Here is a 24,218-nt window from a genome sequence, read left to right as displayed (position 1 = left end):
AAACAGACCAGTGTATTAATTATTTATGTATCTACAAAATCAGACCATAAAAATGTGAGTAATGGAATACCCATTTGAGATGGTTGTCACATATAAGGGGATGTGTAAATCCAGTGTTTAATATGGCCATTAACTGTTTTCCTGGTGTTTAAAAAACTTCATAGGCTTGGAGCACACAATACTGATTAGATTTATTGGTATTAAAACTTCTAGTTTTTATTTTTAATGCGTTTGCTTCTTTCAGGAAAGAAATACCTGTGGAATTTAGTCATACAGTGCAAATAGTTTCTTTTCAGAGAAGTATATTATTTAAGGTATACAGGAATCTTATAGAATGTTTCAAATGTCTGGCTAGCAAAACTCTAGGAAAGAAAATGGCTTAAACTCATCCTTCTTGTGGAGGCAGGAAATAAATATTTCTAAGATTCTGATTATCCCTTTTTGCAGTATGTCTTGTGCTCTGTGTGTTGAAAAGACAAAATTTGGAATTTCCAGCTTGTGTATAATGGGCCTACCAGCATATGTGTATAATACAAAATAATCAAAACAGAACAAGGATAAAAAGAAATGTTGGTGATAATAATAACTGTAGCAATTCCAGTGATCTGTATCTAGCATTTGAGTAGGAAAGACTGTGTTTTTAATCCTGGGCTCTGCAAATGTTTTGCAAGGCTTGCATGACCTGTCTAACTGCTGAGGATGGTGATGAATTCCATTGGTTCTCCGTTGATTTGACTTGCTAATCCCTTATCAGACTGGTTTGTATTCAGTGTGTTACAGTCTTATGGCTGGCTGATGGGCAGTGGTACAAAGATCTGATTTACAAAGTTCTTGATGAAGGGCTGCTGGGCTTTTGCAGTCCTGGTGGAGAAACAATTGGCTTCTGACAGGTATCTAATTCCTCTTCTCGGTTTCTGCACAAGGCTGTTGGGCTTGAACTTTTACATGATCAGGCCTAGACTGTGCTGTGGTAGCAATCCAGCAGTGCTTCTAGACACAGCAGGTCTGGTTCTCTGGGAATTGGGAAAAGATTTTGGTTGCTTAGAGGAATAGTATCATCTATCTCCAGGCCTCAGGTCTTATCTAAAGGGAGGGCAATGGCTTCCAGCAGCAGATGGGAAAGCAGCTGCAGGGAGATGCAGGGCAAATGGCAGTTCTCCAGCAGGTGGAAGTCATTAGGGAAGGAATTTTGTGCTGTACAAGCTATTGTTGGTCATTCCCAGATGAGGAAAGCTAACAACATTTTGGCCTGCATTAAGCCACACTCCTTTCTTTCTCTGTGTCTACATTGTCTATTTGTAGAATAGTTTTTGTGCCATTTTGTGTCCTAAAACACGTTCATGACTTGCCTTGAAGTGCTTCTTTCTGGAGGTGAAAGTAACCATCAAAAGGCAGTTCTAATCCTGTGCTGAGTAAGGTATTCAGAGTTGCAGTGTCAACTTCCTGCCTAAATAGGATTACTTTGTAATCACCTTGTTGTAATTAAATTAGCATAGTAAATCCTGTAATAAAAGAAACCCTCCACAGGCCCTCAGTTATTTCATAAGTAGCCTTTGATTATTATTTATCTTAATGGCACTCTGCAGGTTATCTTCAGGTTTTGCTGAAGCAGCTGTGTATGATGCAATGGGATGTTATTCACAATATCATTAATGGTTGAGTTGGAAGGGAGCTCTGGAGCTCGTCTTATCCAATTCTCCTGCTTGAGCAGGGCCACCTAGAGCCAGCTGTCCAGGACCATATCCAGATGTCTCTTGAATATCTCAAGGCATGAGACTCTACAATATCTTTGGGTCACACGGGTCAGTGTGAGTATTCCCAATGTCCAGAGGGACCCCCCTGTGTTTCACTTTGTGCCCATTGCATCTTGTCCTCTCACTGGGCTCCATCTTTACAGCCTTCCTTCAGATGTTTATACACAATGGTAAGATGCCCCATTCACTTTTCTAGGCTAAACAGTTCAGCTCTCCCAGGCTTTTGTCATATGAAAGGTGCTCCAATGCTTTAATAAAGGCCTTATTTAATTTAATGCTTTAGTTTCTTTATGGCCTTTCGCTGGGCTGTCTCCAGTATGCCCAGAACTGGACACGATATCTCAGGTGTGACCTGAGCAGTGACTGATAGAGGAGAAGGATCACCTCCCTAAACCTTCTAAGCAGCCTGCCTAATGAGCCCAGGATGCTGTCAGTGTGTCTCTGCAGGGCCACATTGCTGTTGTTCACCATCATGACCACCAGGACGCTGAGGTCCTTTTCTACAAAGCTTCTTTTCAGCTGAGTGAACTCCAGGACATGCAGGTACTTGGCATGGTTCCTCTGCTGGTTCAGGACTTTACATTTCCTTTCCCTGAACTCAGTGAGGTTCATGTCAGCACATTTCTCCAGCTTGTCAAAATCACTCTGAACAGCAGCACGACCCTCTGGTGTATCAGCTGCCCTTTCCACATTTTTTTCACCAGCACGCTTGCTAACGCTGCACCATACGCCATCATCCAGATCATTAATGAAGACATGGGACAGGACTGGATGCAGAATTAACCCTGGGGATGTAGTACTTGTTCTGCTGGAGTGTCCTGATTCCACTTGATAGCCAGCCCTCCACTTACCTACATGGTTCTCAGAAGCCAGGTCTGATAGGGCATGAGGCTTGGAAATAATGTGTTGGTATTAATGACAGGTTTTTATGTAGTTCATGTATCCCTGAAGTTCATTGGTTTCACTGTTTGTTGGCAGATTCTGCCAGTGTTTGTTACTCAGTAGAATGGATTTTTTTGGGGTATAATTTCACGTTTGGAATTTTTTCACACGTTTGGTGTCATAGCAAAATTAGCTCAGAAAATATTACTGCTTTAAAAGTGTAGTTTAAGTTTGGCCTTTATCTTACACAGTTGGTGTCAACAGTAAGAAATTAAGTGTAAGCAGAGTTATGATGATCTTCATCCTGAAGAATACTGACTACTACTGAGGCAGATGTAGTTGGTTTACATATGTTACCCAGATCATCAGAAATAAGAGGGCACTTAAATTTTTTTGATGAGTTTTTGATGAATTTTTTAGATCAGGTTTCAGGTGCAATGGCACTTTGTGACATAATGTGAGAAAAGTTAAAACCATTAGTAGCAAGCCTAGAATCTAAACACAATTTTCTTTTGCATGGTGTGTCTGTTGTTCCAGTGATGCCAGGGTTTTGTTTTGATTTAAATATGTTTAGTTGACTTAAAAAGCTATCCCTTGAAGTATTTTTTGACAGCTGAAACAAAAAGAAATAAACCCTGTACAGCAGTAACTATCACGGTGGCCAGAGTTGGGAGGTCTGAAAATGGTTTACTGCCAGTAGGAAAAATGTTTGGAAGCAGTCCTTAGAAGGTTCACCACCTCTGCTATGCACATTTCATTTTGTTCCATTTTTAAGGTTATATATGATAATAGTGCCAAACTATGCAAACTTCATACCCTAATGTATATACCCTTTGTTTTGATTATCTCTTTATTAATGATGTGAAAACCGTAGGGTCAGATAAAAATGAGCCAATGTAAGGCTAGACCAGCTACAGAAGACTGAAAACGTCACTGTGCTCCATAGAGAATTGTTAAAAGGAAGAATACAACACTTGATGAGGTTTTCCCCGCTGTGTGAAAACCTGTTAAATATGTTAATTTTTAAATGAAGCCTTGTAGTGTCACTGCAGAAGGAAAGAAGTTAGAGTCAATGATCCTTTTCAATTATTTAAAAAGATTAAACACTACCATTTGTATACTTTAAAAAGTGGTAGACAGTAAAGTTTGATTCTTTTTTGTGCATATTTGCAGTGACTGGCACTTAACAACTGCACTTACCATCAGGAAACAAACTTACTATAAATTGATGCAAATAAATTCAACTCAGCTGGGTAGCTCAGTGGAGAAAAACATTTGTTTCGTAAGCATTTCTGACATAAACATACTTTAGCACTTAGTGTATCATTGCTTTAGATAACACACCTGGAAACTGGCAGGTGTGCTGTTTGAAGCTTAATGAACTGTGAAATAAGTAAATGTCTACAAAGAAGTTTTGTAAATAGTGAGCACAGTCCTGTCAATGGAGAAAATGGATTAGAAAAATAGGTAAAGTCTGTACTGTAACTGAACACTGATGTGTTCAGCATACACATATTAATATGGAAAGCCTAATAAAAATGAAGAGGGACGGTGATTATAGTAGTTATTTATTGCAATCTGCTTTTTTGTTTAAACAAATCTGTTTATAGAGGAGGGTTGTGAAATGATTGACTTCTTGGCAGTTCTTAGTTTGCATAAAGAGCAAATAAAAGCAGACAGCACAAAATACTTGGAACAAGACTAAAAAAGTTTTATTTTTCTTTCTATTACAATGTTGATATTTGATATTTCTTGAAATGTAAATCTGCTTTTAATTTTACAACAATAATGGTATAACTACGTTTTTTTCACTCTCACATTTTTATTTTTCTAAGTTAGAGTTTTACTTTGAAATAGTGTTTTTCTAATGTTTTGTGATTTTTCTTGTTTCAAATCAGGCTGGGCCAGATCTTTCAGTGTGGTCTCTTTGCTGTGCTGCCAGGGCATTGTTCTGGTGGATGTGCTGTGCGTGCGAGGGGAGGATCACCCATGGCACAAAGACTCCTCTGGACACCCGGCTACCATTTGCTCTCTGTCACTGCAGCTGCCCACTGCTGTCTTGATAGAGGATCCCATATTTCAAGTGCAGCTTGGTCTCAGGTGGAATGTGCCTGACATTTCAGTTTCTGTGCAGCATTCACGTTTTGTAGGCCCTATGACTGTTCAGAACAGGAGAGAGAAGTGTAGTGGCAGAGCAGTGGAGTCAGAGTTAAGCTGAAAGAACACGCAAGTTAGCAAAATGCGATGTCTAAACAGAAGTAAACTGTGAAGCAAAGGTGGAAGGGTTTTCATTTGTTCTTTTTTCTTTTGGTGTCTGTCCTCTTATTGGATTCTGATTTCAAGGCTGTTCAGAGCCACATCAAATGGCCTGGTCTGATTTTAGGGGCTTCTGTGCTTTGAGCAGGAGGTTGCACTTGTGACCTCCACTACCATTCCAGTGACTTTATGGTATTACAAATTAAGCTCTCTCAAATACCTGATAGGTATTACACACAACCCCACCCCCCTCGACTCAATTAATTCTTAATTATTGTGTTGAATATTTTTTCTTTCTCATGGGGACGCTATTATCTTCATTTCAAAGAAATTGAAACAGAATTTCCTGTGAGCAAAGTGACTGAAAGAGTAGAGAATCCCATTTGCAGGGCCTGTAGAAAGTAGTGCCCAGAGGCAGGAAAACAAAAAGAAAATGGGAAAGTAGAAAAAATGGGCTGTATATTTGGTGTGTAAAGACTTTATGCAAGTTGAGACAAATAGTTTGATGAATGTTAGATTTATCTTGCTGTCAAAACACTTCTCATTTTCATCTATTTTATTGAATTAAAATGAAAATTAAAGTGTAGTTCCCTCCTGCCCACCACCCAGTTCTTAGTTTTATAGAAAATTACCTTGTTGCCGTTAAAAACAATATTCAGTTAGACAGCTTTAATGGGCTTTTATAACCAAGCAAAATTTACTCCGATAAGTCACTAGTGAATGGAAATGATTAGAGAAATATTAATACTGTTAGCTACTAATTTAAATGCTTTGCTCTAACTGGAGATGTTTGAAGAGGAACTTTGATAGGATTACTTCAGAAATGATTCTTTGTATACCCTAACTACTGCTTAAATTGTGATCTAAAGGGGCCTAGTTATGATCCCAGTGTATGCAAAGAAAAATACACTTCAAAACAGCATTGCAATCTCACCAGGTAGATGCAAACCCAAGGGGAACACAAAAATATTGTAATTAGCAGAATAACCAGTAGCTGTAACAATAACCAGTCTGAAACAAATCATGATGTTTTGCATGTACTGCTATAGTGATGAAGTGCATGGAGAAGTTATTGGAGTAGTTTTGCATATTTTGGGGTTTTCTGCTTAAGAAGCAACTGGGGAGAAAAGGCTGGAGCCACTTTTTAAATTTGTGATTTCCTTTTTCAGGATGTCCTCTTCCTAACACGGGTAACAATTCTTAATTCACAATTGCCCTTAAACTAAACACTCAAACTGCAGGAGGTGCAAAGATAGATTCTCAGTCTTCCTCTGTCTCTGCTGGGGAAAAAAGAATTACATGCTTACAACAGAAAAAGAGTTTAAAATAGGAGTATAGTCCATTTTGAATGAAAAAGCTTCTGCAGCTGTGGTCATCCAGAAATATTTAGAGATACTTATACAGTAGACCTCATATGGCTTTTTGATTATTTTCTTGGTAGGATTCTGAATAATATTTTCCTTTATGGCTATGTGAGGTGGGTTGTTTGTTTTCTTCCTTTTCCCCTTATTTATCTTTCAGAAAGAAAGAATTTTCTATTTCTTGGTAGCACAGTGGACAATGGAAGTATAAGGATCTGAGCCTCTGAAAGATTAGTGGTTTTGGAGGTAACCTGCTAAGTGTTCAGATAAGATCAGCTCAGGCAAACAGAACTTATACACTTCATGTCCCAAGTGATAGCATGATATAATTACATAATATTTTACATTTTTTTTAGTTCTTTCTATAATTAAAATCAAGTAATGCAGTCTGTGAAAATTTTTTAAAGATTTGTCAGTGTTATAGGTAAAAGTATTTACAAATTATCCCCTGCAAAAGAAACAGCAGTTGCATTTTCTCCTGAATTGTTTAATTCTGTCATTATTTGGTATGTTTTCAACTAGCTGATGTGATAAACTTAATGGAATTCCAGTTTTGTGGCTTCCATTTTTGTTTTCTGTTAAAGCCAAAGCTGCCTTTTCATTTCACGAGTTGGATGAAATAAAAACCCAGACAGAAAAGTGCCAGTTCCTTTAGACAAGCAAAGGATAACAGCAGTGTGGCAAAAGCTGTCTTTCTGAAGTAGATTTGGTACTTCTCAGCTCTACCATGGGAAGTCATGGCAGTTAAGTTGTATAGCCTTAAGGCTTTAGTAAATGAAAGTCCTTGAGGCTGGCACAGACATGTGGCAACAATCATTTTGGTTTCAGGTTGTTGCAGGGAGGAATTGCAGTTGTGCACACAAAGCCATGAAAACAGTGGCCTGACTTAAATACTTAAAAAGGAGCTGGGCTAAACAACTACTGTGCATGATAGCACCTAACTAAAAAGGATAATAATGTCCTTGGAGCAAAAATTTTTAAAGATAGGTTGTTATTGAGATCGCTCTGAATTGAATTCAATTAAAACACAAAATGCTCTTAAATGCAGGGCAATAATTAACATAGGCTGGACTTGACTAAGAAAAATTGCTTGTAACAAAGATATGAAATCATCTGCCTCCTTTGAAAAATGTTCTTTTTATATCTTTAATCATATGAGTGGTTAATGGTGTTAGTAAATTTTTCAGTTAGATGACTGCCACAGTTCTCCATTTGTTTGATTTTTTGTTTATTTCCTGTGATTTTTTAAAAAAATATGGCATTATAACTTAGCTCTTCAAACAAATACTTCATTTTTGCCTTTTCTATAGGAACACATAGTTTCTCCTTGTTAAACATTAAATTATTTCTATGCAATAAAATTCATAATACAGTAATGTTTTTAAAAGAAATAGTAGCATTAAGGACATTGAATAACTTGAATCTAACTGCCTTTAGTTATTATCTGCTCTATGAAATATGAAGAAGAAAAGCTTCTTCAGAGGGTTGCTTCCTCTGTGTTTCTCCCTTGAATGTGCTCTCTTTGTCACACAGAAGGTTAAGTTACTCCTGTGATTTTCAACATTAATTTCTGCAGTTTTGAGAGAGAACCAATGTAAAAAGTGATGACAATACCAAAGTTTGTTGATGTCATTACAGACACCACACTTGGGGGTTTTCTTGCTCTTTTATAATCATACTTATCCTACCAGCTGTAGTTGGTTAAAGGCTGCAAATGCATCCTGATGAATTTCCCCTGTAAACTCTTTGTCATAGATCTGTCTCTGTTTTTGAAGTTCTTGTTCTCAATAACTGGGAATATTTCAGTTTTACAGAAGAAACTGTGTAAGCTAGAAAAAACGAAAGTTTACAAAAGTGAAAAAAATTGATTTAAAAATGCAAACAAATATTTCTGTTAAATTTGAAGAAATAAGTTACAAAAGAAGGAAACAAGACAAGGTTTTTGTCAAGCATTAAGAATAAATCTAAAAGAGAAGATGAGATATTTTAAAAAATTGGCAGGAAATGAGTGAAAAAAGAACATGAAATTGTGGAGGGGGTTGTAGAAGATGCTGTTACATAAGAGCACTGAGACAGAAACATCTGTGCTCATGTATAGACCTACTTAAGCATTGTCTGAATCAGTGGCGTTCTGCTACAATTTGTGTTAGAAATGTGTCTAAGTATTGTAAAATTAAGACTTAACAAGATGAAATCAGGGATTCACAAGTCAAGTATTTAGAGTTTTGAAAATGTTGGTACTTGTATAAAGTTGGACTGAGAAGTAGATCAGAAGATGGAATAAAATGCATAAGGATGCTTGGTTTCTGTTACTGTAGTGTTCATCTGGCCTGTTTTAACATAAGAGGTCAGACTGTATTTGTAGAGACAAATCTTAATTCTGACATTTTGTAATGTGTGGTGTTGGTTCCCCCTCCTACCCCCCCACTGAGTAAAGATTTTCCTTTAAAAATTGTTGATTTTGTAGATATTCATAAAGGGCTTGTGAACCACTATTGCCTTTGCTCAATACTTTTTTCCTTCTGTCTTTCAGTGGAAGTAAGTTTGATACAAGCAAGGTGTATGTCAGATACTATTATCAGGGCTGGCTGGAAATAGGCTGAAACAATTCTGCAAGTACTGCTTTTATGAGAACTCATTTAGTTCTCGAGTCCTTCTGCTTTTGTTTTTGAAACTCTTCCTCAGGTCAAACAAGCATAACAGCTGTTTCTTATCTATAAAAACTACTTTATTCCAGCTGCCCTGTGCTGAGATCAGGCAGAAGATCAGTATGGGGTGGTAAAGACTGAGGAGTGTGTAAATAAAACCAGTTTGGTCTCACATTCACCGCATGTTTATTTTCCCCTTTCAGCTGCTTAAACTGTTGAAGCTCCAAGAAAATACTTGAAGTCCTTTCCATTAGTTAATTACTTTTACACTGTATCACTCATTTTTCCAAATGTTGTTGGAGCAACACTAATTTGGATTCTGGTACAGATTATAGTATTTATAAATACTGTAGAGTCTTCCTATAATCCTTAATTGAAATAAAAATCAGTGTCTGTTGTATCTGACTATTTCTATATATTTCTAATCTTTTGCATAAAAACCATTTTCCTGTTTTCCAAATATAGGTACTATTTGAGATTGAAATTAAAACATTTTTGTGGCAAGACCAGAGAAAGTGGCTTTCTATTCCAAAATATTTAGTGTTTTTCAGTAGTAAATTTGGAGGAACATTGCTATTGAAATACTCTGCATGGAGGACACAAATGTTGCCTTAAAACTCAGGAGAAATTATGAAATAAGAAAATTGTCAGTAGCAATTTATTACCACTAGCAATAGGAATTGCTAAGATTCTTTTTTCTTTGCTTTCTACAAGAAGTGTTCATGATGCCTGTGTGCCATATCCAGTATAACAGCAGTGATTCTTTGATCAGGGGCTTGCATGGAAGATGGATTACCTCTGGAAAGATTCATCTTTCACCTTTAAATTTACATAAATACCAAAATCATGTAAAAATAAGCAGAGTCCTTACTGGGCAAGGCAGGAAACTGTAGAGGAAAGTGTGCACAGGTATATTCAAGCTCCATATTCACTGATTTTTTGCATGTTTTGGAAGTTTAAAACATAACATGGTGCACAGTTGTTAATGGACTATCTGTTACACTGAATTTCAAACACAACATGTATTTTTGTGTCAGGGTTCCATATTCTTTTCTATCTTTGAATATCTATAGCTAAATTTCTCTGCTTTGGGTCAGGAGCAATAAGATTCCTGAGATGAGAATATGTGGGAATAAATGATGGAAATCTTAATTCTCCTCAATACCTAGTCAGTTACACACTGAGTTACAATAAAGTAATCTTTTTTATTATTATTAATTTAATTTTTTAGTCAAGTGTAAATTTCATTCACTCTTTCAAAGAAAAGAATTTCATTTTCTTCATTAATAGACAAAGGTAATTACTAAGATATTTCATATTAAGCTGTTTACTCTTTCTGCCTATGTGATATAAGAGAAAATTTGTTTTCTCTTACTAAATAATATATTTATTTTTGTTTTAGGCCAGTTTTATCTTTCCTTGATTCAGGTGCTGGTTGACCTTTCAATAGAAGCATTGGATTGGGTCCTTGTTTATTTTGCAATGTTGCCAGAAGTTGGGGGGAAGGGAAGGAGGGGAAGAGAAATTGCCTTTATTTTATCCCATTTTAGGATTTTATGCATGATTTTATAACATTGTGGTGAACACAATAGCACATATTTAATACAGCTTGTAGGTTTATGTTTGCAACAGACTGGAAACAATTGTCAGTACTTTTCTTAAGCATGACCAAAACCATAATGAAGTTTATTCTGCCAAGTGTCAGGCCACAAATAGACAGGCACATGTGTGGTCAACCTGCCCTCCATTTCTAGAAAAGTGCCATTGGACCAAATAAACTCATTTTAAGTCAGGCAGGAAATCTTTGCCAGACTTGACCTAGACTTGTGTGTGTTCGTGACTCTGGGCTCTGCCCAGCCCTGCAGCTGTATTGGCTTCTGAGCCAAATCCAAGTCCAGGCCTCTCTGCACTGAGGTGCCAGTGGCCTGTTCCCTTTTTCTCCTCCAGGGTGATTCTGTGTTCCAGCAGTCTGGCAGCAGGCTCCACTGTACTTTGAGCCATCTTCTGCCATAAATTTTGAAGCATGCTGTTACATACCTAGTGAGAGAATAAGCTCAAATGATGTATGTTTTTCCTGTACAAAGAATGCTTTCAGGAATTGTTCACAATAGAGGAGAATATTTTGTTACCATGCATTTTTATAAATGATAAATTTTGTATAATTGAAATCAGCTTTTGTACTTCTCTAATTATGAAGCTAAATGAAAATGAATGACATGGGGATGGAAGCAAGCACAAGTGTCTGGGAGGAATAGGGAGACCCTCTCTGAGAATCAGGTTTAGGGTTAAGAAAGACAAAGCCCATCTGGACTTGAATATAATGAGACATAGAAAGGACAAGAAGAAAGGTTTCTACAGGTGCAGCAATAGCAGGAGACTAAGCAAAATGTGGGATCAATGATGAATGGGAGGGGAGATGTGATCCTAAAGGAGATGGAGACAGTGCAGGTACTGAATACCTTGCTCACCTTGAGCATTACTAGAAACGCCAACCTTTGGCAATCCTGGGTCTCCAAAACGGCTACAGAAATCCAGTGCCAGGTAAACTTATCCTTGATCTGGGAAGATCAGCTTATACATAAATATCAGGGGATAGTCAAAGAAACCAGACACGTACAACTCCCTAGGCCTTGCTGGAATGCACCTGCAAGGGCTGATGGCATTGTGTCAGTTACCCTTGGAAAGTGATGGGAATTGGGAGAGGTTTCTGAGAACTGGGAGAAAGCCAGTGTCTTACAAAATGCAAGAAGGACGATCCAGGGAACTTCTACTGATTATGTTGATCCCTGGAAGGGTCCTAATAAAGAAGGAGTAATCCTGGAAGCCATTTCCAGATATATGACAGACAAGAAGGTGATTTGGAGTAACTATCATGGATTTATGAATTTCTGGGTAAATTCTCCCCAAGAAAAGCTGTATTTTTGATGAGTTGCTGATAGTTTAATTTGAACTGTTTCCCTGTGTTTATGTTTGTTGGATAATTAAGCATTTTTTGTTATAGTATTTATCTTTTGCGGTTACTGGCAAACTCTCTTTTTCAATAATCCTTTCTGTAGTGGTTTTAATGCTTTTTAGGCAAATAGAAGCCTTGAGAGATCATCTTTGTTCAACTTCATTGTGTAAAGGATGGTAAAAGCTCAGGTACACAAATTCTTACCACTTACCTTATGAACAAAATTACAGGATAGTTGGAATTCTGGGACCTTCTAACTCTTTCTTCTGTGTGCATTTCATACTCAATCCACCCAGCTGCTGTGTGGTCATGGGGAAATCGTCAGAGAGGATTGGGCTGTGGGTGCTCCACCGGGTAGTGTCAGTCCTGGTTAGAGGCTGTCTAGCCCAAGCTTCTGATTTAAGTAAGTTTTAGTTATTGCAGGTTGCTCTGGATGGCATCCAGACAAATTTTGGATACCTCAGGGCTGAATTTTCCATAACCTATTTAGACGTCTGTTTCAGTAGTTGACCAAGCTTGTGGTAAAAAAAAACCCCAAAACCAGCCAAACAAAAACCAGACCAAAAATATGTTTTCCCTATATCGAGGTGTAATTTTCAAGTTCCACATGCTCATCCCTGCCCAGCGCTCCCTTGAGAAGAGTCTGGCCCTGTGTCCTCATGCCCTTCCACTCAGTAATGGCTGAAGACAGCACTGAGACCTGGCTGTGGCTGTTTTGCCAGGGGGCACAGACCTGGTGCCCAGCTTCTGCAGGTACATTCTGTGTGTCAGTTCCTGGCCATCCTGGTGGGACCTCCAGTTGGACTCATACTGTCTAAGCTGAGCTCAGTGTGTTCTAGAGACTGGCTCCACGTCCCCAAGGCATGTGCTGCCTGTTCCAGTTAGCTGCCTTTGTTTCTTGCTGGCTTGGCTATTGTGAAGAATTTTCTGTTCTGCTGCATAACCAAAAGAAGCATTTCTAGACCATGAGTTTGGAGTGGCAATGTGTAATTAATAGTTAATTAATAATATTCCAATAGTTATTATTAGACATACATAAGCCCAAGAACTATTATCCACTTACTGTTCTAAGATAAACAGTTTGATGAAAAGCTCATCTTAATATTTGATATGGTATTTAACAGTTCAGTGTATTAAAAAAAAATCCCAGCATAGTAGTCTGTTAATAAAGAGAACCTTTCCTATTCAGTGAAAATCCTTGTGACAACTATAGGATAAATATGATTGGGAAGTTATCTTTCTCCACAAAGATAGGTGTAGTTTTTATGATTTGAAATTGAGGGTATGTTTTTCAAGCCCTGTCTTGGTCAGTTGCAGGATTACTTATAGATGGATTTTCTTGATATTGTATTTTCCTTGTTTGCTTCTGTTGGAACAGGGAGCAGATGGTTTTGGTGAGCAACTTCTCAAAAAGAACATGCAGAGAAGCTGTGGCAGCAGTTTATGTCAATCAGATGGCATCTGCTGTCACCCGATTTCACCTCTTCATGGAGGAGAAAGAGATCCAGGGCAGGGTGATGTGGTTCTCTGCTTCCATCTCCAGTTACTGCACTGAACCCCATAATCATCTCAAAGGGAACAGGAATAAGGACATGGCATACTTGGAAGTTCAGGGCCTCTCTTTATTTCATTATTTTTGAGCTGGCTGAAAAGTGTCCACAGTCATATGCACATGAGGGTTGGCCAAATGGGTAAGAATCAAACACAGATTTCAGATCTGTAACGTTTGATTTTGCCCATCTAGGAAAGAGTTCTTGTGCAGTTGTTATAGTTTCATAGGTTTCAAATGTAGTGGCAATAATGCAAAATTTAAAAAGATAAACTTCCATCATTTAAAATGTCAAATACAGCAGCTGAGAGAGAACTCAGGATGGCAGCTGTAATATGCCATATTGATAAATCAAAAAAATAAGTTCAAAACATATGATCTCAGTAATGTAATCCTGATTATGTATTAGAGGGTAACAGTTGTGCATTTTCAGTGCTAGAAGTTTACTTTGCCTTTGACCCAGTGCCTTGATGTGCACTAAAGGTACAGTGTTGCTGTAGTGGGATGAGGCATATTTGTGCTCAAGTGGTACTAACAATCTAAGTTTCTATTCAAATGAAACATAGAACTTTGATTTGTAGGGTAAAACTAAAAATATGTTTATTCCATAAGAATTATATTTTCTTTTCTTTGTTGCATAAGATGCAGAGGAGACTTTATGGTATCAAATTTTGAGTTTGGGGGAGGTGCTTGCTGTGGTAAAGTCTTAGAGTGAGTGTGAGAGCATTTTTACACAAGTGATGAGAACCTCCTGGACATGAATGACTTAAATTAGCTTGATTGGTTTTTATCAATTACAGCTGCTTTATTTTGCATAAAAATGCAAAACATCCAAAAATCATTTGCCTTGCAGTGTAGTAGAAATATGGTTTTAGTTAGTCTTTAAGATGTTTCAAATGTTTATTCTACACAGATTCTCTGAGAATGGATCCAGAACATATCCAGTTACAGAGAATTAGTAAAGATATTGTAAACGTTGAAAAAATTAATTAAGGAAAATATGCTGCTTTATGAATTGCGTATTTAGGATTTTGGTTTTTTCTTTTCCTTTAACTGTGTTAAAGTTCAAAGATATTTGTTGTAGTGTCATAATCAGGCATCTGCCATTAAAAGCTAAAAAAGAAAGATTGGAACTTTTGTGTGATGTGCAGTTGCCTGACTTGCTCTCTCAACCAGTGTCATGCTAGAGAGAAATCCTGAATAAATTTCTTTCTAAATAAGACAAGAAAGTTTTAGACCAGTGTTGAGAGTTGCAACCCATTGTTGAAAACTTGACCAGGGAAAAGCTGCTGCTGTTATTTAAAGGCTGTATTCTGTACATGAGTTTTGATATATGATGTACATTTTCCTTTTTGTAGAACTGTACTTGCAAACTCATGATCCTGCCTTTGTTTCAAAGTTTCCCCTATTTCAGTGGCTTAATGATTTTTATAGCATGTGACCTTAAGGCTAATTCAGTGCATCTTTGTATTCCTTAGATGCTTAATGTTGTCTAAGTCACAGGAAAAATATGAATATATAAAACTTGCATAATTTACTCTGATTAATTGTAACCAGGAGTTGTGCTGAAAAAGAGCCCTTATTTGTACATGAAATAGTAGATTATGTTTAAGAGTGAGATTACCTGAAGTCAGTCTTTTGCACACTTTTAAATGTTTTTGAAACAGGAGACCTGTTAAGGTCAAAGCATTTGATTATTTCTAGATTCATTTAGTCTCACATGTTCCTAGGATAATGATGTCAATTTAGATCTTTAGACAGGTACTTGGAATTAAGATGAAGGAAATGGAAAACCATGCAGTTAAGAGCATACTTAATGGTATAATTTCAGTGGCTGAAGAAATTAAGTATTTATATGTATGTCTATATAAAATGTATATATTTGTACACATATGTAAAGAAATCACAAGAAAGTGTGGAGACTTTTCTTTTATCCCTGTGCTATCAATTTCATACTTGCTTTACATTCAAAATCACATCTCCATATATAATTCACTAAATAATTTTTTTAGTCCTCTGTTAGGTCTTGCAGTCCAGTACAGAGATGAATGAGAGTAGAAGGTTATATTTCTTCTTGCATAAATAATACAAAGGTTTAGAAAGTTTCAGTTACAGAAGCACTTAATTGCATCTGCACAAGTTTACAGCCAGCCTGGTGAGGTATTACTGGGGATATAATACATGCAGGAAGAGCAAAGGCTGACTTTGCTGTCCTGAATTTAATTTTCAGGAATTTTAGACATAAACTCCCCTGTTTCTTATAGAGATAGAAATCAAAGAAGCTACTACACCTATGTATTCAAAGATAAGCTTTTGTAATGCAATGTTAAAGTAGATGTTAATTTAATAAATTCATTAAGTATTCCATAGTTGCTGTTATTTGCCAGCTACCTGCTCTTCACTTCTTAGGAAACATCCTTACTAAAGGGGCACTTGGAAACTAAATTCCCTAAGACAGCTTGGCAGCTGCAGAAAGAAGTATTATGACTCCTTTCACATGTCTTTTAAAACTTAGTGGTTTGAAAGGTGAAGGTTTTCTGGGGGGTTGGTTTTGGTTTTGTTTTTTTTTTGCTTTGCTTCCACTTAAGAGATGGTATTGTGATACTCTTATATGCTGAAAAATGCAATTAACTTTGCATAGTATAGTGCAAGATCCTATGTAGTTAATCTATGCTAAACTTTACATTAGGATTCCTGTTGTGTGCTTGCATTGTCCTGTTTCTTGAAATGTATCTTTATTTTCTCAATCTTTTGAGGAGGTTGAAAAAATAAGCAGAATTTCACCCATGTGCAGAATTATCCATGTCTGGGAGAAAATTACTTTCAAAATGCTTTCTTGGAAAAGAAAAACAGATGAGGAACAGTACTTTATTTATTTATTTATTTTTAGAATTTTCTTAATGGGCAGATTTATAAGGCTCCATGCTGATGTCAGCTGTCAGAGATTGGGGAATGAATTTTCATACTCCGGTTTCATTCCTATGACTAGTAAATCTGATTTCATGTAGCCTCTCCTTCTGTGTTAAATTATTTATACCCTAATTATTTAGCAGTAATATTTGTTCATAAATGAATATGCCTATACGTGTATATATGTGTTCTATTTATATATAGACTAAATAGAACAAACTCAAAATATATATACTATGTATATAGTATACACAAAAAAGAATATTAAGAATGATTAAATAATAATTTTTTTTAAAAATTAATTTTTCTTCCACGTTTCTACTTCATGTTAAGAAAATAATTTCCAGTATTTTTTGTATCTTTATACTTAAGGCTAACCTTTGTTGAAAGGGCTGAAATCCTAGAAGAGTCCACCCTAGAAATATTTCAAAGGCACAGTTTCAAGTCCAGAAACTTTCAACAGAAGTCTTTTGAACATAATTAATTGAAAAAGCAGGAATTCTGGTGATATTTTTGGACCAAAATCCAAAGTTTGCAACTTCATTGATAACATAGGATTTAGAATTGAATTTTACCGCTCCCATTCCCAGACAGGATAGCAAACTTGAACAAATACTAAAAATCTATTTATGTTTAAAGTAAAAACATATCTCACTCTGATTATCCTCTTTTGGATTTGCTATAAAAAATTATTTCCCTGATGTAGAAGAAAACCTTTTCAGTTTTAGAGAACCACTATGCATCCATTTTGGTTATGAATTTGGCTAAATTAGGCTAAAGCATTATTTTTTTAATAAGACTGCTATCTTCAAACAACAAAAAATGTCTAATTTAGCTGAATCTTAGGAGAGCTTTCCATGCTGCACCATATTCAGGTGTATAAAGTGGGACATGCTTCAGTCCAAGAGTGATAGAAGTGGTGAAGTATTGGCTAACAGAGGAGCAATGGAGATAGCAGGAAGAGGAAAGACCAGGTTGGGAAAAAATATTGGTGAACCATCTCAAGACCGAGTACTGCAATGAGGCTTATTTCATATTTGCATTGCTCATCTTGCCTGAATTTGGAAGCACACACCTGGAGACACTGAGATGGGAGTCACTGGTGATGATCCTGAATTCTGAAGTGAGAAAAATGGATGAGATAGGGGAGTACAAAATGCAGGATTATGCCCTTTGGGACAAAAAACTAGAAAATTGAAGTGTAAAGGTAATAATAGTGTGTTAGAGGATTGCTGTTAGTCACCAATAAAATGTGGCTCTAGAAAATCTGATACTAGAATGTATCAGAAGAGAGATTTCTGTTACAGAAATTGGAGAATATTTTTATGTATTCTCTGAAATCTTGTCTGAATTGCAGTCATCCAGGTTCAAGAAAGATTAATTCTAGATAGCAGAGATGAAGAGGAATGTTAGGGGGATGATCAGGAAAATAAAATAACCTTTTTATGATGTTGAAAAGGCTCAAATCTATCATTGCATTGTGATTTCATTGCAGGAATGATTGCAGCCAATTCATTTTGCTTATCACTGTTGTGAACTGGTGACATTCTTCTTTCTTTCAGCTATGATATATTGGCTAAGGAATAGTAATTTCCAATTCAATGATGAACAAGTTTTTAAACAACTGTGATTGGTTACGTGAGGTAATCTGACTGGACTCTAAAATACTCTAAAAAAAATCTCGTTTTTACCAAGGTAGAGTTGTCAGTCTGTGCTCAGCATCTGGTAGCTTAAATGTTATTTGACAATTTAGTATAATTTAGATGTCATACTCTGGTATTTCAACATTTTGAGTTTGTTTTGTGCACAAAAATATGTAGAGGTTTCTTTCTCCTATCCCCTTAAAAAGTGGAATCTATTTGTCTTTACATGAGAATTTTGTTCATCTTTTCTCACATTTGCTTTTTTGGGAAATAAAATGAAGGAAAGGTTTCATTCTGAAAGAAGTTACTTGAAATGTCCTTTTTATTTTTTCTCAGCTGAACTTTTGCTTCAAGCTTTCGAATATGGGAAACTTTTAAACAGGCTACCTGAGTAGGAGTACACTGCACTTTCTAGGGGCACTGATGAGATTTTTTGCATAATCTTAATAATAATGCTAGCAGAAGTTGATCTGGAGGGTATCTGCTCTTTAGATGCTGCACAACATATTGCAGGTTTCCTTCCAACCTACTATTATAAATTATAATAGCAGTTCTTTATTGTTTATCAGAAATCTTGAAAATTCTTCACTAGTTTCAGTGGAACAACTATCATTATGGGACAATGGATACTTCCTTGGGAATTCTTGGAAAATATCTTACTCCTAAAGGTCTTTCCAGAAATTGCTCAAGTTTCCTGCTGTCCTGATTCTACATTATATTAAACTATTTACTTTTTTGTGCCTCTGTGGCATAGCGCTCCTCTGACTTCTTGTGTAAAAACACTTCTCAAATTTTTTAACAAAATGTTGTTTTCATGTAGCTAAATAGTCCCCTCAGTTCCCCACTGATTGTTTCTTTTTCTTCCTTACGATATGTAATAATAGCTTTATTTCTCTGGCGTATTTTTCCTTTTGGCAGATAGTACATTCAATCGAGTTTATTTTAAAAAAGCCTCTGCAGGACTTACATTGTCTTTTGCCCAGCCTGGAAATGAAACTAGAGATAATTTTAGTAAGGAGGTAATATAAAAGGGGGTATTTTTTTGAAGGCCTTCAGGAGCAGTTATGGAAAGATGTCCACAAAAGCCCATCCTCCCAGGGGTGGGAACATTTTTTAGGTTTTAGGCAATTAGCGCAGCTGATTAGGAGGACAAGTGTGGATGCAATTCCTCCAAGTCAAGCCCCTTCTCTGGAGTCCCCCTCAGCACCAGCTGTACGTTGTCCATGGAAATGTATCTTCAAGAGTTGAGTTGTTTTTGGCCTTGGTTCCCAGGAAGAGCCAAGACAGCACTGAGCCTTGTACCCCCTGGGGCTTGGAACTCTGGAATTTTTGTCTTTCTCCTTAGGGAAAGGCCATGGCAAATTACTGGGAAAACTAACTATAAATACTAGAGGTGACAAGATTACAAATATATGTGTGAAAAATACAGAGGACATATAAAAGAAAAAAAGGCAAAATCCCCATGGCATCACTTAGAGGGTCTTGGAAATAGTTAAGAGATCTGTGGTTCAAGCCTTTGTGGTGAAGAGCCGGAGTTGGCCTGTGTTCAGCTCAGTTGAGGACACTTTATTTATTTAGTCCCCATGTCTTGGCTGTCACTCTTGGTTTTTGGAGGTTCCAAAACCTTTCTCTGAAAGTAGTTTCTGAGAGTTATTTCTCTGCTGATTCTTTTCCTGAAAGCATCCCTAACATATTTGACAGTGTGAGACCATTTCTGTGAAAGGGATTGCTTTCATATCTGACTTTACGTGGCTTGTTTGCTGTCAAGACTGTGAGAAAAAGCAGCACTTATCAGTTTTGCTTTATCTTGCTCAGGCAGATGCCATTCTGTCGTGAGGAACTTTGTCCCAGATGGAATATAATTGTGGTAAACTAGTAAACCTATAGCTTCCAGATGAATAAAAAACAAATGCAAGATCAGATCTTGACATATCTCTGACTTGCTGTTAGGTGATCCAGCAGACTGGATTCAGTAAAAATATTTGGCAAGGCAATCTTTGTTAGAAAGTTAGGCAGCCCGCAACTGAAACTTTTATGATTTAATTACTGCATAACTTTTTATTTTTAATTTACCATTTAACCTCTCTTAATATCACTGTATTTATGAAAAGAATTGTTATTTTTATTTCCTTAGTTCCAATCTCATGCATTGTTTTGCAGTATTGTTTGGGTCTCATTACTCATCTTAAACTTTTCAAACACTTAAAATATGAGGTGAAGGTCTATCATTCCTGTGGTTATTGAAATTCTTCAGAATAAAATGCCTGTTCCAGTTCTACCTAAAATACATAAAAAAATGTTACTGCAAAGGTGACATAAATAAGGAGTTATCAGTTTGGAATCTGAAACAGTCCTTTTTAGTATTTTGACAGGAGCCTCTCATAATCTAAGTAGCCTTTCTTTGCCTGGAATTCTTATCACAAGCCAGCACAATCTATGGAAACTGGCTTGGAATTCTGTTTCCAGGATAAAGAAGGAAATATTTTTGCAGTGTCTAAGATACCCAGAACAGTTACACTTTTGTTTCAGTAGGAGCATACTCTGCTTTTTGTTTGAGGTGCTTCGTATTAAAAAAAATCAACCCTTGCCATTTTAATAAATAAATTAATATATGTGATACAGTATTTCACAGAGCAATTTCTTAAAGGGCTTAGAATATCCTGAATATCATCTTGCTCACATATGCACGGGAAATAAGCAGGAGGGTTGCCTTGCCTTTCATGGCTCAAAAGCCAGAGCCAGTGGGACAGTTCTGAGTTCTAGAAAGGCCCAGAGAACTGAAGGTTTGGCTTGAGGACGTGTCATAGAGTGAAGCAGACCTGTAACTCTTCCTGGTACTCAAGGTCCATATCAAACCAGCTGATATTTCCTATTGTCTAGGAGATTATGGAGCCTGGCCTCTTGGGAGAGAAAGGACTTCACTCTCAGCTTTTATATTTGGGAAGTTTTAGAGGTGAATTTTTAATTTGAGGGATTACAGGTATCTGGGAAGCTTATTCACTCTCATGAAAAATGCAGCAGTTTTCAGACAAAAGGCTGTAACCTGGTTTTTGGAAAAATGTGGGCAAGAGAGATACAAGAGTCAAAATGGCATATTTCATGGAGAAAATGCTGTGTTGTACTTAAAATAAGCAATATATGTTTAGTGTATTATATTAACCTTCTTCTCTGTTTACCATGTTCTTATGAATAAATGAAAAATAATGCCCGAGCGGTTTTATGTCGCTCTTCTATGAGCTGGCTGTAGATTCTGGAAGATAAATTTGTAGTTGAGCTGATTCCAGCTTGACTTGCTGTTGTAGGAATGTCTGATAATCAAGTAGGTGACACAACCAGGTGCTCTAGTTTCAGAACAGGGTGAATTGTAAGATTCTTCTCTGTGAGATGTGTCTCAGTCAAAAGATGTGAAGTTGAGAGACAGGTCAAGGATACAGCTCATCCCTACAAGCCATAACACAGGCTTTCTAGCTCAGCTGGAGAGAGGTTTTACCTACAGGCACCTCCTTTATTCTGAGTAGGTTACATTTGAAAATCACATATTCATTTGAAAATCACATATTCATTGCTGTGTCAATTATTTTCAATTACTGAATCCTACTAGTAAAAAAAGCTAAACAGAAAAGCAGTTCATGTAAAAATTCTATTTTTACCATATATAAAATTAATGGATATTTACTGATGATTCTTTCATGGAATTCTACACATTTTTTTTTCCAGAAGCAGTTAAACACATTGGCTTGGCTTTAAAAAAAGAACACTTTGGCCTTCCAATTAACTTCCTTTTATTCTATTACAGTACAATAAAACTTGAATGGTATTGAAGACAGACATTTCAGAAGTTAAAAGCTTCCAAGATTGATAGTTTTATAAATTGGTTTTAAGTATTTTGAATTTATAACTATCTTTATGTTGCTAAATAACGTTGACTCTGGAATGACTGGCTTCCTTTTGCAATAATTCAAAAGTATAATGATAGCTATAGTTTTATAGTGAGCATAAAAATCAGTGAGGTAAATTCGATGAGGTAAGGTTAGTGTTGGAAGTTTTATTAATAAAAACTCTAAGTATTAGCACATGAGTTACAGTTCTCATGTGTTTTCCAAAATTTGCTAGAACTAAACAATATTAAAGTCTGAATTTTGGACTATTTGCTTTAAACCACTTAATTTTAGTGGTAAGAATAGGCAAAGATATAAATTAGAATAAACCAGTTGGTATGCTGTTGGCTGCCTTGATAAGGTATACTGATCAGAATTCCTTGTGGCATATGATGTTCCACAAGGAAAAGCTTCCTACTGCCTGAGGGAACCATTAATATCTTGTTTATAATCTCTGGTTCAGCTGACACCTTTTCTGGTGTAGTTTAACCTGTCCATTAACCAATTTTCTCTTTTAAAGAGCAGCATAATCTGGACTGGTGGATAAAAAGAATGTAAGAAAAATAAAGATAGATGGGTAGAGCTGCCAAAGCTGTTGATGGTAGAGATGGGAAGTTTATGAAAATTTTAGGTGTCATCTTCAAGGACAGAGTAGAGTAAGTGATTTTGAGGTGTTACCACACTGGTGCTTCTCCTGCCCTTCTACTGAAGGACTAAAAGAGCTCATGACAGGGATCCTGTCAGGGAAATGGCAGGAGTTTGTTCTCCTGATATGAGCAGCCAACACTGGCCTGTGTTTGCAAAACATCTCCTGTTGCTCACTGTCTGTTTCCCTGGACTACAACGTACTCACCTGCTTTAAACACTTCCCCTTGTGTCAGTTCTTAAATGCTGAAGTCGTGGAAATAAAACAGTAAAATATATTACGCTTTAAAGGATATAAAGCCTATAAACTATCAGCTGAATTGAAATGTGAACTAGAGCAACCATAATACTTAGAGCGATAGATGGATGAGAAGGTTGTTTGAGATAATGCCTGAAAGTGGAATTTTCCTCTGTGAAATGAAAAAGCTAGCTAGCTCACCAGAGTTTCAATTTGGAACAGAGTGTAAAGCATATTAATTGTGCAACATTCAGGTGTCTGCAGCTTTAAAATGTTCTGAATTTTACATGCATCAGAAGATTTTTGATAGAAAGGAATGTATGGCTTGCCAGGTACTGCTATTGCTTTCAAAAAGATAATCTTTATCACACCAGACTAAAAAATGAGGGACAAATATGATGAGGAGATACTTTTCATTGTATTTTCTTATTTTAGAATAGAAGTTTTTTGGGCTTTTTTTTTTTTTTTTTTTTTTTTTGTGGCTCTGGAGAGTACAGTTGGGACACATGATAGCCTTTCTATACTTGTAGTTCAGTTCTCATATTTGCAAAAGGACCCATGTGAGACTATGCTGTCTGTAATAATTCAGTTCTTCTGTATGGAAAATTGGAGTGACAGTTCTTTTATTCTTGGTTTAAATTGGTTTTCATAGTAACAGTTGAGAATTTCCCCAGATGTATGTGGGTGCATAAACACAGGCACTAAGGTCTTTAATAGAAACTTAAGATTTTTTTATTAACTGAAGTTTTTCCTCAAAAGATGGCTGCATAATATACTAAGAGACCAAATAATAGCCCAGAAAATGTGTACAGGCCTGTGGAGCACGTAGTGATCATGAGGAAGGGAGAGAATGATGGTACAACAGGGGAGCAGCTGGACTCGGGCACATCGGCGAGTATTGGTGGCAGTGTGTGCTGGAACAGGGGTGGTTCAGCAGGGGCATTAACAGTGGGTTACAATTTTTTCTCATTACCCCAGCTGTGGTACTACAGCACACTTAGGACTTCAGTAGGACCTTCAGGTTTAGTTGAAAAAAATGCAGTCAAACATTTACTTTAAATGTATCTATTTATGATGGTAAAGTAAATAATTCTTAACAGTGAAACGCAGTAGTGCTGGTTCGTGTTTTACATCCCCATGGAGCTCCTTAGCACTAAACCACTTTCATAAATGATATATGTAATATGGCATCTAAGTTAAACAGTTAACATAAGGAACTTCAAGGAATAGACATCACTACTGAAGCTGGTCATGAATGGCGGGTGATGACATGAAGATTAATAAAGTTTGACTTTGAATTTGGCAATTTTTGCCAGTTACATGAACTCTTTTTTTCCAAAAGTATAACCCAATTCTAAAGTTTTTACAGTGTGTTGCATATTTCCAGAGCAAATGACAGAGTTTATTGTATTAAATAGTAGAAATAAGTACCTGCTGAGGAAAAAGAAGTTAGACAAAATTAAAAAGCAATTTACTTGGAGAGAGGTCTTTGAAATACTGT

At 36.6% G+C, this 24,218-nt stretch overlaps 1 protein-coding gene across 1 annotated transcript in view; it reads left to right on the top strand.

Moving 5' to 3' along the window:
* The window catches only part of ERC2 (ELKS/RAB6-interacting/CAST family member 2), a 302,460-nt gene that overhangs the window by 99,186 nt on the left and 179,056 nt on the right, over positions 1-24,218 (top strand). The window lies entirely within an intron of this gene.

The sequence above is a fragment of the Prinia subflava genome, chromosome 14, assembly GCF_021018805.1.
Source record: "Prinia subflava isolate CZ2003 ecotype Zambia chromosome 14, Cam_Psub_1.2, whole genome shotgun sequence".
In the NCBI taxonomy this organism is placed as follows: Eukaryota; Metazoa; Chordata; class Aves; order Passeriformes; family Cisticolidae; genus Prinia; species Prinia subflava.
The sequence above is the reverse complement of the archived record's forward strand: the minus strand, read 5'-3'. Positions and strand labels throughout refer to the sequence as shown.